The sequence below is a fragment of the Crassostrea angulata genome, chromosome 5 (genome assembly GCF_025612915.1).
Source record: "Crassostrea angulata isolate pt1a10 chromosome 5, ASM2561291v2, whole genome shotgun sequence".
In the NCBI taxonomy this organism is placed as follows: domain Eukaryota; kingdom Metazoa; phylum Mollusca; class Bivalvia; order Ostreida; family Ostreidae; genus Magallana; species Magallana angulata.
The window spans coordinates 61,284,719-61,301,772 of NC_069115.1; positions in this window are offsets into that span (position 1 = coordinate 61,284,719).

Sequence of the window (17,054 nt, forward strand, 5' to 3'; positions counted from 1 at the left end):
ATGGGTTCAATTTTCAAGAAACGGTTTAAGAAAAGTCTGATTAGCTGAAGATCATCTAAAATGCTATTTTTTGATGTTATGGACGACTGCTTGTAAGTGAGATTGATATGCCGTTAGACGTCAATTGTCTAATAAAGTTAATTAATTCTTACCTGTTGTTTGTTCTTTGATAAACCGTTATATTACAACAGTCGATTTCTGACGACCGGAAAGTCAAAGTTGAAAGTAAACAATTTCTTAATTTTGTCTCGTTCCACGTGAAGCTCTGTTTACTCATGTAGAGTCTGATGAGGATTAACGATTACATTTGTTAGCAACAGACGGCGCTATCTTTTTTATAGTTTGATGAATTGCGTCTCAATTTAACAAAAAAGTTATATAAATCGTTGTTTTTCTGTTCCAATTAATTAAATGTACACCAAAGCATCAAAGGATGATTAACAAATAACAATCGATTAAACATGTTCTATACCGGTGTGGTATACTACTTTCACTTTTGCTTCCGACAATAAATGTAACGAGACAATGCAAAGTACAACATAATTTGCCGAATCCAGTTGATTAACACTGTTAATCATTCCTTTCAAGCTGATGTAATTTTTAGAATTCAACTTGTAAATCTTTATATTTTTGCCTTAAATTGAGACGTTCTCTAAATCAATATTTTTACAAGAAATTAGTGGAAGAAAACGCTATCATGACTCTCTACAAAACTCTCTATATTAAGTTTTCTAAAAAAACAAGATTAGTTTTATAACAAAACATATTTATAAAACTGGTATTTTAAAATGGTAACGCAGAACAAAAGTTAATGAAATGATCAACTGGCAACATTTATTCTTAAATTATTCTTTTAGTTGAGTGCCAATTTATCTATTGATATTATGAATTAATTGCTTATAAAATCAAGGTATGAAATACTATTACACATAGGGTTCACATAAGGTAGATTTTTTTAGCAAAACTCCATCCACTAAAACAAAATGAAAATAGGCTGGTCCCAAGCAAAATATCCACAAATTACGTACGCACACCATTACAGTCGAACTTATCTTGTTAATTTCAAAGAGCCATAACTCCATTGAAATAGACAAGCCTACATCACATTGCTGTTTGAGACAACTGCCAAAGTCCAATTTCTTTTTAAAATACATGTAGCTCTCTTTGCTTATATTCCCAGAGTTTATTTTCCAATCTGATGGGGATCTTAATACCTATAGAGGCAATACGCAAAGCATTGCAGGGAAAATAAAATGAAACGATGATGTTCGCTAAATCCTTTTTTAATTTTGAATCCTACCAGTTATCAGGTGTTTTGGATTGATTAATTCTTTATTAATCTTCCAAACGCTGAACAGTAATTCTAGATCACATTCTTCTGAGATACGATTCGGCCGCAAAAATTCTATTTTAAAAAATCCACGCATTACTGGTAAGAGGTTATATTCAACATGATACACAGTTGTTTAATTTTTTTAGCTTTCATTGTTGAGACTACCTACATGCACAATTACTCATCAAGTTTAATCTTAATGATACGGCTTCATATTACCGACTATATAAAGGACATTTAACCTCCCCCCCCCCTCCCGGCGTTTTGCACATAATTCATCCAGGAATAAACGTGTAACAAATTTTGTTTCACATCATGAATATGCATACATTGGTATTTTTTGTGGCAGCTGTCCTTTTTTCATACTGCATTGGAAATCAGGAAAATCCGAAAATTCAAGGTAAATATATAGTGAATTTTTTGTATCAATCATAACATAAATCTAATCAAAATTAAATATGTCCACTACATGTAAAAGTAATAAACTGGAACTATACCCTAGTGTAAGCACGTTTTGTTTAAGGAAAGGAATAATTTATTCTGTGTTACTCGAGACAGGTACCACGTAAAAAAAATCATGCTTAGCAAAAACTGTTGGATTTGCCTTCCCAGGACATCTATAGGAAATGGTTCAATTGTTGAAGAAATACTGCAAAGTAGATGCAGTTTGTTCTTGCCAAAGAATGTGTGCATTTGTGACATTTTAAGCCAAAAATGCAGGAGGAATGTTTTCAGATTAGAAAATATTCGGGTGGGTCAGTTAGAGTTTTCCGTCCCATTACCATTCTGGCATCAAGTACGTTCCATAATACAAAAGATGCAGCTGTGAATACGGAAAAGGTTCGGTTGAATGTACATTAAATGATGATAGTATTCGAACAACTCGTAAAAATCCTTCCACACCTACAAACATCACTCTTCCTGTTATTTCTGTTGGAAAAACCAAAGCGACGGACGTTATTGTCGTAAAGAGTCAAAGGGTATTGCGACCTTTGAAATTGCGTCACGCGAGACTTTCAATAGTTGCTAATAATTATATTATGTCTTTGGTTGTAAATAGAGATCACGTATCGTATACTAGAATGTAAACTGAAAACAAAACTAAAAAAAAAAGTTCATAACTCATACTGCTCGGACAACGAATGTGAAACATTTTTTTCCATCACTATTAATTATGAAAACTAGAACCTAAGACTTTACTGTGTATGGCCTGAAATCAATAAGTGGAACGGAAATCGATATGCTTTTTGTAACGACAGAAACCAATAACGGCCCTATAGGTCACGTCATTTGTTATATACAAATGTTCCTTTTTAAATAATTCTTGATATTATCCCTTTAAAAGAGGGTGTGGCTCTCCTTTTTAAAAACTTTTATCCCTTTAACCTAAGACTGATTTATGCGAAGTTTTGTTTAAATCGGCCCAGTAGTTCTGGAGAAGATGTTAAAAATATTAAAAGTTTACAGACAGACAGACACGGGACGAAAAGTGGTCAGAAAAGCTCACCTGAGCTTTAAGCTCAGGTGAGCCAATAATTTAAAAATTACGAAATAAAATAATAAAAAATTTTCAACATTTCATAACTGACCTCTTCATCAGTATCACAGATAAAAAAAGACAACACCGATTGAAATCAATTAGTTTACCCGTGACGAAACCTCAAAACAATAAATTGGCCTTTTCTGCGCTTGCTTATTTTGATGTAATTTTTCTCTTTCATAATTGTATCGGCATTTCAATTAACAACTTATAACAATCAAAAAGCTCAAAGTGAAATTCAAACAAACCGGAAGAGTTTGTGATGTTATGCAAATGTCAAGGTCTCGGATCGCAACCAGAGATCAAGGTCAATGCAATTGCAAAGCTAAGTGGAAATCAGTCACCCTAACGGCAAGACAAAACAAAATTAATGTAATTATTTCATATACATTATAAAAGGTAAATACTTAAAACTTTGGTTCAATGTATATACTAGATTTCTAGTGCCTAATGAATCTATGCTACTATATTTAAATAATAGACTCGATTTGTTTTAGCTTTAATACCGATAAATCGGAAGAGTACTGTTTTTTGTTTAATATATTTTAAACATCATTGTTACTTGAAGATTACCAATTTGTTTTTATTTATTCTCAATCAAGCTTAATTAATTAATAAACTACGAACATTTCTCAAAAAATTCCGGAAATCATATGAATTTTTGGGGTTTAACAATCTTTCGCATGCGCATTATATTCACGCTAAATCATGAGAGGCTCTTTATTTTATGTTTCCACAATATCACATTTGCATGGATAAACTTGGAAACGATAAAACAGATGCGTGTTAATTTTCATTTGAAATTTTTTTTTTCTGTTCATCAAAGAAAATACGGGAGATAACTCTAACACAGTGCATTTATTATATTAAAAATCCCGATAGTTTCGAATGTCAACATGTTGTGTAAAAACGTTCTTGAAATATGTTGAATTCTGCAATTATAGAAATAAACTTTACGAAGAAAGGTATTAACAGCTTCAAAATGGTTTGTTATGTACAGTTTCACTGTTATTTTTCATGCAACTTTATTAATTTTCTCCAAAATCGTTTTGGAGCGATTCTGCATTTTCCTGCTACATAACGGGTATATGGGAGGCATTTTAACTGTGGTGAAGGCCTTTCCCGAGACACAGTTGGATTATTCCAACTCAGCAGAGTGTAGTGAATTTAATAGCATTATTGTAGGCTTGAAGTTTGGTTATGCAAATGTCAACAATGTTTCGATGTATCTATTTTGTAAATATCCGACAGCATATGCAATGTCAACCCGTGCACACACGGGTCAAAGTCTGGTATAAAATAAATATTGTTAAACTTTCATGTTAAATACTGAAATCTGATTGGTTAAGACGCAGTTCATAATCCTTTCTATTACCCTCAGCGTAAGCAACGCACTTAGCAACGGGTAACATTAAAAATTGTTACATGCGCGAAAATTATGCGCGTACGGTTCGCTGTAGAATTCACGTTATTCCTATATAAAAGCAGTAAAATTTTTCTTAAAAATTAAGACATTCAGTATAGCAAAATAAATAGTGCCTGTTTGGGAGGATAACAGTTGAAATTGACACCCCTCGATAACCCTTGTCAACATTGCTTCGCGTTGGTTGACAATGGTTTTCTCGGGGTGTCAATTTCAACTGTTACCGTCCCAAACAGGCACTATTTATATAATGTTAATGTGGTCAAATGTTGTCCTTTTTGATACTTACTAGATTATTTTGTCACCGACTAAAATGTCAGCTTCGATCGTTGAAGCCTATTTTACACAGACTGAAGTTTAACAAAGACTATCAAATTTCTGTGCTTGCAAGAATTTAAAATTTTTCTGAGTTACATGTATGCACTGATTCTCAATATCATTAAGCAAGGCAAAATGCTCTGTAAGGATTATTCAAGAAAGATTCAAAGAAAAATGTAGATTGGAGGTCCATGGACCACATACTATCCTGAACAATTGTTCTTGGGTCATTCTATTACGAAATGTATAAATATGAAACCCTTAAAAAAATTGGTAAAACTCTCATATATTCCAAGATTTGTCAATACATTGATTTATACATAAAAAGAAGCCTTCTTCAGGACAACAAATTTTAAGATATAAGATACATTAACTGACCTGTCTTATTCTCATGAGCCTCAACTTACTATAGATAACAAATTTGAAAATGAACTATGAATAGTTATAAAAAGTTAAAGAAGGTCGTTGTGACACTTATATGGGTATATGAAGATATGAGGATGTTTAAAAAACTAAACGAAGCATTCTATTTTTTTAGAAAAGGATTTTGAAAATTTTCCCTATATATTTTTATGTTGAACTTTTATCCCATCTTGGGGCTCTAGTATTGGTCTGACTATGGTAGCGCAGAGTGATTAAAACGTTACTTTCGCGCGTCTCAATGCTTCAAATATGCAGTTCGAGCAGTCTTCTAATCAATCGTTACTTTTTAACGTACATTTCTTCCCAATAAGTACAGTATAGGGTTGTTTCCACAATTCTTCCAACTGGTGTGTTTCATTTGATTTTTGCTTTTAATTATGTGCATTTAAATGAAAGAGTTCCATTGAGTCATTGTTTAATTCTTTTAATGAATGTGTGCTTCTGCGCACCTGCAAAACATTTTCAGGGAAAGATTAGCTACATTGAACACAAATAAAAAATAAAATAAAACACGATGATAAATTAAGTAAAACACGAGAAGTGATGCATAATTTAATTGCCATGAACAATTAAGGGGTCCGAGCTCCATGTTGAAGCGGTTAAAACACAGTTGTGATCAAATTTCAAGACAAGCCAAACCTAAGCATTGATTACCTAGTTTCTACACCGCAAAACACCTGGCGTCTCAATCTTAGAGGGTAAAGTAATAAGCATCTCACCACATCTCCATGTCCGTGTGTTTATTGCCACTGTTTCTATACATGGAGCCTTTCTGTACCTCTTTCTATTGCCTTCTGCCTCTTATTCAACGCAATAATTACCCAATCCATTCCTTGTAAAAGTAAGATACCGGTCAAGCACAGACCTCAAGAAAAAACAAGAGGCCTAAGGGCCACATCGCTCACAATACTTCTTGTATCATTCTATTTTGAAATGTTTAATATTAGTAAACTCTTTGAAAATATTGTAGATCTCTCATATATTCCAAGATTTGACGATGAATTAAGCAAAAAAGTGATAAATGTCTACTTTTTTACATCATATCCTAAGATTTAAGATGCGTCAATTGACTAATCTTATTATCCTAGGCCATAAAAATGCTCTACACACCACTGCATTATTTGATGGATAGATAAAGAATAATTTGAAATGTAACTATACAAAAATGAGAGCAGTATGGGACTCAACACTTTGCCAGATAAGTGTGGCTGTGTCAAGGTGCACCCGCTGAAGGTCAAGATCTTGTAAATGAAAGATGCCTACAGATTTATTAATTTTAAGATATAAACCCTTTCAATGATGCTTTTTAACAATAACCTTGTATGATATGGCCTACCATATCTAGGGATTTATGTCCTTTTTGGGCTAATAGTAAATATCTAGAATGCCGACAGTTTCTTCAAAAACGGCATTAAACAAGGTTTAAGCCTCCTTATTAAAGGGGCATAGTCACTATTTTTTTCAAAATTTATTATCCTGTTTTAATTGTTTACAATGCTTTAAGAATGCATTTCTAAGATAAACCAAAGTTTAAGTGTCTGTCGTCGAGTCATAAGCAAGACACAAAGGTCATTATTCTTTGTAATGCAAGCAAGGCGCGTGCAATATTTTTGGTTAAATTGGTTCAATATATCGGTAAAAATTCTTTTTCAAGTTGATTTTCAAATCTGCTAATTCGTTTTGAACATACGTGTATACAATTTAGTTTTAAACCTGGAATGGTCTTTTTAACATTCAAAATGTAAACAAAAATATGACAAGGGTTTTTTATACGAAACAAAGAATTGCTAGCTTTATATGTTACTTTTATCTTACACTAAAGTTTTTGTTGACTGACTTCTTGGTATTAGATATGTCTTACTGAAGCATTGTAAACATTAAAACTAAAAAATAATTTTTGACAAAAATCGTAACAATGCCTCTTTATAATAGTGTCAATCTTGAAGGTATATGTGTCGTTTTTACATGTAACGGCATTTTCGAAATGTTGAAAACCAGACACAAATTTTGTCAGCATGACTATATATATGAAAAGACGTTTCTAAAACATTATGCATTTTTTTGATAAATATTTACGAAGTACTAGCCATAATCAAAAATGAATAACGGCAATTTAGCTAAGCATTAACGTTTGAGGTGGATTTGTGCATGTGCGCAGGATGATAATTCAGAAAAGCAGCATGCAGCATGAGGGTTTATGACAAGTTTGTTTACAGTTGGTTGAATTTTTATAGACAGGTTCCTGTGCTTTTAACAAAAAAAAAACAACAACAAACAAATCAAATATTGTTGATCGATAAGAGCTCTATTGTAATTGACCATTCTTTTGATCTTGCACTTAAGGAAGGGGTCTTCTCGTTATCAAACATACTTCTTATAATAAGAAATCCATAAAATTTTGACAATGTCAGGCGGATCATATTACCAATTGAGTCTATCAGTTTAATCAAATTTGACCTTTTTGTTTTCGCATAAAGGTCAGGTCAAGGTCACTACCTTTTTCCTCAACAAAAAGGATGATAAAAATAAGTGTAGCTCTTTGTAGTTCTGTACTCATCTGTTTAAGATTTGAAAATTCTATTCTTCAATCGAATGAAAGAATATAAGAATGTCTATCAGCTTATAATACTAAATTGGAAGAAATATTTATGCTAAAATTGATATTGCTTTGCCCGCGTTTCCTCTAATTTTCTTAAATTTTGAAGAAATTTTTTGTTAGGCTTCCAATAATAAGATATTTCTGGTTTCTATATATTATCTTTTTATAAAGATATAAATTGACAGAAAAGCTAATATATTGACCATTTCATAAGAAATAAAAACTTTAAGTGATTTTTTCACAAAAATCAATGTATAGAATGGGCGCTTTAAAAAGCTTATAAAAATGTAATTTGATAGGAAATCTATATTTTAAAAACATATTCTGAAACTAAAGTATCATATTATTAGTTCACATTGGGTGCGTCTTTTTACCCCAATGAACCCCAATGAACCCCAATGATACCCCAATGAACCCCAATGAACCCCAATGATACCCCAATGAACCCCAATGATACCCCAATGATACCCCAATGAACCCCAATGATACCCCAATGAACTCGTAAATACTCAAATGATACTAAGTATGTTCATAATTAATACACTTAGTGAATTTTTTGTAACAACATGTTACACAAATGAAATTTCAACTATGTGCCGTTTTTTCACCGATTGGGCCATATCTTGTAATGGGTAATGATTAGAATTTTTTAAGCTAAAATTTGACTCAAAGATTAAATTGTTTGTGACCTGTAATTATGTCCTGATTTGAGTTTGTGCTAGTTCAACATAACTTTAAGAAAAAGAGACATATCGATTCTTTTCCATTAGAGAAAGTTTCGTAAAAAAAAAAAAAACCCAAACATTATCAAAGTACATTGTATACATGTATTAAAATATACAAAACATATCCCCAATATTAATAACACAAGGCACCTTTAACGTATCGGGTCTATGTATAGATACTAAACCAGTAAATTGAATACACAGAGCACTGAAAATGGCTAACAACGCGAATTTTCACAATTTCAATTTTTCGTGTCGCTAGCCATTTTTAGTGCTTTATATACGAGGGTTTTTCAGTATTTATTGAGACATTTTCTCTTATTCGTTTACGAACAAAGAATAACCCTTGCAATTTCACAAATATCTAAATAAGGATATAGTTTATTGAAGTAAAAAGTTTTCTGTCTACGGCATGATTAGATCATCCCTAGTTAGCTGTTCAACGTGCCTTCTACCAGTGACCCGGCGCAAGTTCTGCAAATTTTTCACAACGTCATTTTAACGCTTCTCATTGCTCCTGTGTTTTAAACACCTTACAGACGAACAGAAATAAGACTTGCTCTTTATTTCTCATCTTTTGTTTTCATTTCAAGATGTCATCATTTATATTTTCTCTCATTCTTGAGTTTTTGTGGAAAAAATTTCGGGTTATTTTTACACGAAAGTCAAATTACTGTTAATGTCTCCTTCAGTCATTTTGTATTTCAGAACTGTTGATAAAAGTTATCATGTAAAAAGAGCTTGATATTTAGTCCCTTTGTTTTAATTTTAGTAAAACCATCAGTAAAAAAAATATGACGAACTGAAGCTCTTTATCCTTGTCATCGTATAGTTTTTGTTTAAGCAATTGCGTGGCCTTAAGGTAGCTCGCGGGTTTACTTGCTTGTGAGAAAACCTACCTTGAAAATTTGTCCACGTGATCCATAGGTTTTATAGTTTTATTTCTAAAATTTATTTAAGATTCGTCTGCGCGGTAATAATGTTATCGTGTTTCAAATACAGTGTCATTAATAAAATCAAGCAACGCCATTTCAATGAAATATATAGTAAAATGCACATTTTAACCGAGAAACGCATTACAAAACTATGCTCCAAACTTTTAAACGAATCAGACGAAATTAATCATACTCAACACAAAAACAGAGGAGATAATTATGAATCAATTCATAAAAAAACATTAGTATGTGTTCTCGGCCAATTTTTGGCAAAAAAACTTTAAAGATTTAAAAGATTTCTCAAAACCTTATATTTTCATTACGACGTTAGCCTGACGTCATCATTTCCTTACTTCTTAGAACACCAAAATTGAAATGCATTTATTGACAAGACTAGCTGTTTAACACATTTTATAACATGTTAATGCTTATTAGACATTACTGTGAATGTTATGAAATGCAATTAATGTAAGGCTGTAAAGATACAGGAAATTGCTTTTTTGTTTTTATGAAACTCTGAGTCAATCAATGCAAAAATAAAATAACAGGCAACTACTGACATTATAAGTAAGTAATCGAATAAAACAGTTATCTCAAGCCAAATAAAATTTAAGATATTTTAACCAGTTTGAAGTATATTCGCTGCACCGCCATGACGTCAAAATTCAATGTAAAGTCGTTGTCAGATTTGAATTTTCTATTGCTTGGTAAATATATTTGTACCATATTCGTATTTCAACTCAAACATCAGTGAAACTTGGTCAAAATGTAGTCGCAAAAATTGTAAAACGAACATATATTATTTCATTTCTTATAACATTAACTGTAGGTATACGGGCACTTAGAAATTGGATGTTCAAGTTTTTAATCTCAGAGTTTATGCCTGTGCCAGGTAACCCGACCACCGACTTGTTTATCTACCGCCGTAAACGAAACATTTGATGTTCTTTTAATATTACTTTCTTTAGTTACTTGTTGTGGTTTCTTCGATTTTTATTCCAACTTTAACACTAATTCTTCATTTAAAAAGGGAAATATTTGAATTGTCTCAATAATTTCCGAACAACCCTTGTATAAATCTACACGCCCTGAATGATTGGTAGAAATCCGCAGCGGCTGAAACTGACCAGAAACTGATAACGGGGTTATGTATTTTTTCTGCAATGTCGCTACCTTCATATCCCGAATGAATCACCAAATAAAGCATTTTATTGTTCAAATAAACATACACACATCCTCAATCACACAAACACATATTCTTTGCTTTCTGGTATGTGTTAATTGATGAACATCCCAAATGAATGATCACAATAAATTTGAATTGAAAATTAAAATCCTATGAATGCCTTTATCACGATAGATTAATCCAATAACACATGGTTACTGCAATATTGTCCCGATGGAAGTTATCAATATTCATTAGCCAATTAAAAGTGGCTTATACAGTTAGGTTATTAATCACCGGTGGTGATTTTATGATAGCTGAACCTTGAACTTTTAATGATATATTCAAATGATGGTGTGTACTTGCAAACATTTTGCCAAATATTTTTTTTTATCCTTTACCACTTTGACACTGATTTTGAACCACAGTAATCTTCAGTTTACAGACCAGTTTAATTTTGTATCAAAATTATAGGAGGATATTCATACTCCATCTTTCAATGTTATTAAAAAACACTTGACTTCATGAGGACCAATTTTGGTGAACTGCTACTGGGTTTTTTTTAGGTTCATGGATCAAATTTCTTAAATGTTTGTCAAGGTAAATGGATATATCCAGAAAAGCAACCAAAATTGAGCCATCATGAATACAAATGATTCCATTTTATACTGGAATATAATTGAATAATAACAAAACATCAATAATAATCATTTATGCAATTTTATATAGCAGTCTCATGATATTTTCACATATTCAACAATGACATAAATTCAACAATGACATGGGTATACTATGGTTTCTGCTAATCAGTCCAAGTCAAGCATTACACTTCACAGCGCACATTAGTGATGCAAAAAGTTCAATATATTTGCTGATGGTATAGACATATAATATATTGCATGCTAAGATATTAGTCCACAGAACTATTCATAATTATTTTAATCTCGTACAATATGTCACTTCCAAGAGTCTTACAATAAATATCAACTAAGTTTGTCTTGTATGCCAAGGTAATGCTCATTTGAGAATTAATCTTCATCTGTTGAACATGCAGATTTCCTTTTGGACTTTTTTAATTTAAAAAATGACCTAGTTCTCTCAGCACGGGGTCTGCTTCTTTGGTTTGGTTTCTTGGCTAATGTCTTTGTTTTTGGTATGGTAAATTTAGAATCAAATTTTGAAGACTCTAATTCTTCAGAGATGTTCACCTTCCTGGTTGTTAAAAACTTGTTAAATAGAACTTGTTTTTCCCTTGTAGATTTTCCTGCCCATGTTGATTGACTTAATCGAAATTTGGAAAAATGGGTGGTCAACTTAAAATTTCCATAACCATACAAAGATCTCCTCAAGTTCTGCATCTGACTGTTGGTAATCTTCTCAAGGCATTCAATAAGGGCTGGTAGTTTTTTCGCTTTCCAATCGCATTCCATCTTCATCCTGTTGTTTATTGATTCTGTGTTGTTATTTGTCCAGAGCTCTTGTATAATTCCATCGTTGATAGGCCTAATGACATGGTTGATGAGGTTGTCACGTAAGTGTTTGTCAAAGTAAGTTTGAAAAGATGGATATTTTTGGAAATATGGTTTCAACTTATAGAAGGTGGTTTCATGAGAGGTCAAGTCATCACAGTTTTTAACAACGCCTTGTGGTCCAAAAATTTCTTTAATAATTTTTTCACGATCTTCTTTTGAACACCCAATTTTGTCTTGTAAATTACGACGAATGTTATCTTTCAAATGTTTTGTGCAAAGCAAATGGGTTACTGCAGGAAACACCTGGTGAATTGCTTTAGTTAAAGCCTTTTCCTCATCACTTCCAAGGATAACTGAATTGTCTCCTATTTTTTGATGAATATGTTGAAGGAAGGTAGTGTATGTTTCAAAATCGCTTTCATAATGCAACATTATTGGGCCAAGCATTATTGGGTTTCCCTTGGTCTCTCGCTTAACAACTGCTTGGTGTTTAAAAGTCATGGCCGTGACATAGCAGGATCCTAAGTTAAAGGTTCGGTCAATGCCAATCACGCTGCCATGCTTTCCTAGGCAGTTTGCTTTCAGATCCTTAATTTGGTTGTCTGAGTAAAGGAGGATAATAGGTCTCTTCTTCTTGGTAAAAACTAACTGTTGAATAAAGTCAGAAGTTTGTAGGGAACACAACACTTGGTATACTTCGTCTGCTACATTTGTCGGTTTAAGGGGTTCCTCTTTAATCGTTTCCCTGTACTTTTTGTTTCTAATCTGTTTGGAATTCTTCGGTGCCATAAATGAATTGTCTTCTCCCATCATGTTCATTATTTCTGTAGGTTTTTTGTCTTTGGTTAGCTGATTGGCCTGGTGCAATATCAAAGGATCTGTTCTAGTATAATGCTCATCTTTGTCCTGTGAATTTCCATGAGGTCTGCTGATTTTTTCTTGCTGCCCACAATATTCAATAAATGCAAAGTTTGTCTTTGATTCAAATTTAGATGGTAGTTTTTCAAATGTAGTCACCCGTTTCTTGAACGTGTGGTTTCCCTTTTGTTTTGTATAGTATCTATGGATTTTCACTAAATTTTGTTCGGTTGGTTGTGGATGAATTGGATTCCAAAGTTGTGTTGTTTTGTTGCCGTACTTTGATCGTTTTTCAGTGCAGAATATTCCATCTTTCAGAAATATGGTCCTTAACCTGCAATGTTTTTCATCGGTTATCATAAAGTGAATGTTGACGGTATTTCCTGTACTTGAATCCCAAACTCCACAGTCATCAACAAAATCTGATCGAATGTTGTTACTGCGTTTCTCTCTATTCACACTATCGTCCACAATCACATAGGAGTTGGATTTATTTCCTGGGGGAACCTTTGTTGCCACATTTTCTGTTGATCTTAGAATCTCAAGTTATTCCTCAGGTGAAAGGAATCTTCCAGGGTTTGGAAGGGGCATCATACTGGAAGTAATCTTACTAAACTTGGGCTCAACTCTACTGCTATCTTCCCCAGAATTCCATGCACAAGACACAGATGTGTCTTTCTGCACAAAGGTATCATGATGACTCTGTCTTGGGCTAGGAAGGCTATTATCTGGCTCATCTTGAATACTGGTGTCCATGAGTTCTTCTCCAACTGAACGTGGTGGGCATTGTGGTTTCGTTCTTTTTTTCTTATTGGTTTTCCTTCTTTTGGATGGTTGCTGCTGTCCTGCTGATCCACTATCACTGTCAGTGCTGGAACTTGTACTTGAACATTGAAAATCAGGGTCATAATAATAAATTTAGAGGTGGATCAAACATCTGTAATGACTAATGAGTGTACTTCAGTTAGCTATTTCCAGGCACGTAGCATCGTTTTTGAAAGTGGGGGGGGGGGGGGGGGGCAGACTCATCCAAGAAATGTTGACAAGCAAAAAAAAAAAAAAAAAAAAAAAGGAATTTTTTTAAGTTTTCCAAAATCCTAATCCGTGGGGGGGGGGGGGTTATTTTCATAACATTTTTTAATTTGTTGCTGCGAGAAAAAGTGTCCCCCCCCCGATGCTACGTGCCTGATTTCAGTATAGATCATTGACGTATGATTTGTTTTTTCATTTTTTTTTAAATATAGAGATTATATGAATATACACTAGCAAGAGCCATACTTTACTGTCATATCGATCCATTTTTAAGCTAATTGTGCATGCGTGTACAGTAAGTTTATGAGTAGGGAGGAAATAAACAATAGGACATTTTGAACTAAATAAAAAGGGAAAAAATGAAAAAATAAACAGTTAAAAAATTTATGTAGATATTGCATATAGTCAGACCATTCAATTTAAAACTAAGTGGGAAATTACACACCTATAAACAGGGACCGGGCTCTCTCTCTCTCTCTTTCTCTCTCTCTTTCTCTCTCTCTCTCTCTCTCTCTCTATCTCTCAGGATAGGGGGTTGCGCTGTATGTATCATAACGTTTGATAACCTGTTTTAGACTAAGATCGATTACTTTATCATTTGCCAAAACGTCTTGCATTTTGTGTTTATAAAGTTTAAAATTGGGAACTTTGACATCAACAACGTTTTTAAATGTAGTATTTGCCATAATAGTAGCAATTGTATCTTCTGAAAAGAAATGTTGTAACAGTGCCAAATTAACTGGATGCAAGGTTGTTACGTTTTGCATTGTTGAATCACAACTGGCTACATGCGGTAAAAATTTGTTAGTTTCAGTTAATACCGTGCAATGACATGGTATATTAAGAATGCAAAAATTGCAACCATCTAATTCTGACAACTTTGATTGACATTGCATAGTTAATGACGGAGTTTGATAAACCAAAAGTTCTGTATCAGAAATTTGAATTAAATGAGGTTTTAATTTATTAGTTAAAAACCGAAAATCACATGCTTCTTTAATCAAAGTAGGATTGCCTTGAAATAAATTTAAGAGACAATTTTCTGTTGTATTGATAGAAAACAGATTAGGTTTTTGAAAACAGTGAACAACTTTTTCTGTTCGTTGACACTGGGACATTGTTTTATCTGAGATTGTTGCATAAAATTGATTATCCGTTGATAAAAGTAGATAATCATGTAAATCTAACAATTGCGAGGCGTGATTTTGAGAATTATTAATTGGAACTGGAAACGACAAAACTTTATACGTTGAAAACGAGTTTTTATACGTTGCTAAAGGAAATTGAACTGAAAGATACAAAACTGAAGTGTTACGCATCATCGTAAATTTTGCAAATTTATAGTAATATGCGGGATCTGTAGTTACTATTTTGTACCCTAATTTGTCTTGATCCAAAATTGTTTGGATTTCCGTAGTTGTATTGATTAAAACTTCTGGAGATATTATCCATGGAGAAAGTTTTCCTTCAGCCAAATCAGACAACGAGGCTCTTAAATTTGTTAAAAATGTTTCCAATAAAAACGCATCATTTAAATGCCTCATGAGATATCCCGTAAATATAGAAGTTATGGCAGGCAATTCGGATTCCACTTGTTTTAATTCGGTGATCATTCTATTAATTGTAACGCTTTCCGCTTTCATTCCTTTCATGGCGTTTGACAATCGCTCATCAATATGTGTTACAAAGGAGGAAAAATCTCCCCCATACCGTTTTAATGCTTTAGCAACTTTGTTATTATTTTTAGTCAATTGGTTTATATGTTGAGCCAATACATTGACATCGTTCGATGTTGCGACCCCAAAAAGACTTTTTGACAATTCCCCAACAAACGGTAATAAAGCGCGTTTAGAGCGCGATTTTAACGGCATTTTTATTTCTGGAATTAAGGCATACACCAATTGTTTAGCCGAGTCAAGATGACTTTTTAACTTAGTTCTGATGACCTTGATATTGACCGACAACTGATGCAACGTGAAACAATACTTTGGATTTTTTAACGTACACTTGGAAAGCTCAGGAAGTGTAACATCTAAGAACAAAGGTATTTCAAAAGTATGTACCCATGTATCTGATGCAAAATCAACATCAATTTGCTTTTGAAACATCACCCCATAATTGAGTCTGTGCTCATCTTGCATCGAAAAAGGTATGAAACTCGCAAAAATAAGGAAGACGAAGAGCCAAATCGTGCCCACCATACCTACAATGAAATGAAAATAGTTTGATAAGAAAGCGGGCGCCCTGATAGAAGAAATAATGGAAGAAAAATGATAATGAATGGGCTCAAAATAATTCTTGTCAACCTTCAACGATATCCCTTTTTCTTTAAATGCATAAATTAATGATTATCTTTATATCTTTCATACATATTAAATCATTTCGTGTATATTTCTTTTTTTCTTTCTTTTTCATTATGCTTTTTACTTAGCTAAATTGTATTAATATCGTCTTCTTTTTCTTGGTTTTACCGACGAGTGATACAATTGTTTTAAAAACTGTGATATATTATTTGACGGTTCCCATGTGGGTTTTGAGCCATCCGCCCATTTAACTAAATAATGTCTTTTGTTATTTATGTATCTTGATTTCAACAATTTTTCAACTTCATGCCATTGTCCATTTGGCTTGTTTTTATTTTTATCTTGATTAGCTCTGTCATTTACATTACTCTGACAGTTTTGCTTATTTCCCTTATCTCGAGTTACATTATTTTGATTGTTGTTTTGTACTTCACCATCGTTATCATTACCAGGTGGTGGTCTGAAATCTCGCGGATCCTTATAAAACTTTAAGCGATTCGCATGCACCGATGATTTCAATTCTACGTGAGTATCACATCGGCGTAACCTAAAGGAATGATTCGGGTTAACCTTAATTATATAATAAGGACCCTCCCATTTAGGTTGAAGTTTATGTTTTTTTCCTGGGGTACGTTTCATGACTTTGAGTAGTACTTGGTCCCTTATCCGAAATTGTGGTACCTTTGTTTTCTTATCATACCGTTCTTTATTTACTTTTTGGACATCTTTTACATTTTGTTTTGCGAGTTCTTGAATAATTTTTACTTTATGGACCAATTCCTTTACGTATGCATCAGGCGCTTTGTTTAATTCCTCAGTTGGCAATAACGCAACATCCAACGGTAAGGACATTTCTTTTCCAAATACCATATAGTATGGCGAAAACCCCGTTGATTGCGTTGAGGGACTCATTCTAAATGCCATCAAA